The sequence below is a fragment of the Embiotoca jacksoni genome, unplaced genomic scaffold (assembly GCF_022577435.1).
Source record: "Embiotoca jacksoni isolate LCO1_2020_lvr unplaced genomic scaffold, fEmbJac1.0.p SCAF_2, whole genome shotgun sequence".
In the NCBI taxonomy this organism is placed as follows: Eukaryota; Metazoa; Chordata; class Actinopteri; family Embiotocidae; genus Embiotoca; species Embiotoca jacksoni.
In genome coordinates, this window is record NW_027185340.1 from 5,761,580 (window position 1) to 5,764,585 (window position 3,006).

A 3,006-nucleotide genomic window follows, 5' to 3' on the forward strand; every position below is an offset into this window, starting at 1 on the left:
GAACTGGGATACCCGAGTCCCCCAAGTGGTCTGAATGATCCCAGATTTCCCAGCAGCCACCCCCTCAAAGTAACCCCCTCAACACCTGCTGCAATCTCATGATACAAACGCACCCAAAACTCCACCTAGTCACCAAATGCAAACCCTTGGACAAGCAGCCAGCAGATCCAATAATCAATGTTCTGTCCCCATCTGCTAAGAGTTTGTTGTTGTCTGTCTCTTGAACTTGAGGAACATTTTTTATAAAAAAAAAAAAAAAAAAAGTAACATTCTTTGTTATATGACCTATTTAAGAAAAAAACGGTAATAAACAGCCCAATGATTTATTTAAAGGTACACTTCTTATGTGATGTTTTGTTTAGCCTATCATGTGCTATACTAGGCACAGTCCTGTAAATATATAAAAAAAATAAATAAATAAACTTCAATAAATCACATTTGCATTGAACACCAATTTCATTTCATATACGATTTGGCTTTGGCTATATTAATTTAGGACACTTTTGAAATCTATTCTATCCAATTTTTTAAGTCACAGTTCTTTTATAAAAGTAATTTCAGCATTTATTGTGAAATATTTGCTCAAATAAATTATACATGTCATTCAAGACAGAATCTGACATTTAACAAACACAATACACATTTTAAGAAAATATGTAATTTTATATATTTTGGAAATAAAGTTGTATTATTACAGGGGGGGAAAAATGATTTAGAATACGTTTATTACAAGAAAAATTTTACATTTTGTGCTGGATGTGTGAAAATACTTTGGTTTTGTTCATATTATATAAATATTATCTAAATAGGCTAAAAACATTAAGGTTTTCTTGAATCAATCTACATCCTCCTTTTTTCCCACAGTTATTATTCTTGAAATATTTAGACTTTATTCTGGTCATATTAAGAGTTTTTTTTTCTTTAAAATTCAAACTTTTTTCTTGTAATATTACAATTTTCTTTTAAAATATTTGACTTTTATTCTGTGAATCTCAGAATCTGCTCTTATACAGTACAGTATACTGCAGCAGTAAAAATGACTTATTTAATGACTTCTGCAGTTCCTGGAGCTCTACTATTTTATGAGACATAATGATCCATGTGAGCTGATAAACTATAGTGTCTTTTACCCAGCCGCCTTCTCTTTAATAGTCCATTAATGTGTTGTCTGTACATCCAAATCTGACACAAGAGAATAGTGGGAAACCTAAATTATGAAAGTAAGACTGGGACAGAAAGATGCTGATTGTGACTGATTAATGACTGGGTGGCTCACATCTTATGTCCCAGCTTTGGCTGGACATTTCAGAATATCCAAGCAGAGACTTAAGAAATATCCACTTATTGTTGTTCTACAATACACCCTCACTTGGCAGAGAGTCTCGATGTGATGCAACTGTCAGAGTAACCAATAGCAACATGTAGCAACAAACACAGTTTTAGCCTGTAGGCTCTGAGTAATATGTTGGATGATTCAGTGTTTTTTTTTAGTTTTTTTTTTTGCTTTGGATGGATGGGTCAGTGTGTGTGCTTGTGTGCTTGTGTGCTTGTGTGCTTGTGTGCGTGCATGTGTGTTTGTTCAGAACTATAGAAAGATGTTAGTGAGGGTGTAAGAACATATAAACAGCCAGATAATCACTCTTGCTGTAATTGCGTCCTTCTCTCTGCCCCTCGCCTACGTCCTTCTCTTTTACATTCCCCAACTCTTTTTCTTTGACACATTTGCACAAGGGGGACATGCACATTATTTTCAAAATGGCCATTCTACTAAATTCCTCTAAAACCTCAGTATAGATACCATGCACGAAGGTTTGTAAAAAATAATAATATAAACAAATGTTCAGTCTGATTCAACCCAGGAGACTAAATAGCAAACAGCCTAAATAATTTTTCTAAGTATAGCTTTTAAACTCATGTGTTTCACTATAATTTCTTCATTGTTTGGACCCCAATGCCGAACTGCAGTTTTGTCTGTAGGAAGTAGTGACCATCTTTACAAAAATTGGGCTTTAGTGAAGCTGATAAAAAAAACACAAAAAAAACACTCATTAGCCACTTTATTAGGTACACCTGCTCATTCCATTGTCATCCAGTGCACCAGTTCTGGGGAAATGCTTTTATTCATGTGTCACTGCTGAGGTTTGAGACCACAAACATGAGAAATAAATGCATAATTTCGCTTTTATAGCATCTCATTTGTTCAAAATCATGTTTATTTACCAAATATTAGGGAAAGTTTCAACATATCAAGAATTAACCAATGTTTTCTGAGTTACTGGAGAGAACATTTGAGGTATTATTGAATAATTGGGTGTAAACTGTCAGAGAACATTTGATTTTATCAAGCGTCCTTTTCAACAAATATCCAACAGGTAGGAAATGTGGCCACAGTTCTGCCATATCTTCCAACATGCTGCTTCTTTTTTACACTTGACATTGTCATATGTGTAATGCAGATGTAACTTTCAGCTCTGGAGCTTTTTCCTGTATAAAAACTTGTCTTTGAATCAATCTGATGTTGCCTCGAGGTTGGTTGTAATGTGATTTGCTCTACTGGAAGTAATCATCTTATATCAGAGATCTATATCTTGACTAACAACATCCGTATAGTCGTTACTTTTGATGCACTGGGTTTTCTTGTGCCCCAGAGCTACACTGGTGATTTCTGAGCCGATAAGTTTACGACTTCAGAGATACTAAATATTTATACCTTGAAGAGCCATGGCTGGAAAGCTGCATATTTTTTGAGAATGGCTGTTCAGACTCAAACTATTGAAATGAGATTGCGCCACTTGGTGGTCACATTCTGTTAAAACAGTGCTGTCTTCGGATCGTTCACTTGTTCACTATATGGCATACATAGTGGACAAGTGGTCAATCAGAGTGGATTTTGTTAACTATAGAGTTCACTATGTGGTGGACAAGTGGACCATTCAAACGCAGCGCTTCTGATTTCTTTTATGTTGACTTTCTATGTGTGAAAGATAAACTTCCTGTAACTTCCTG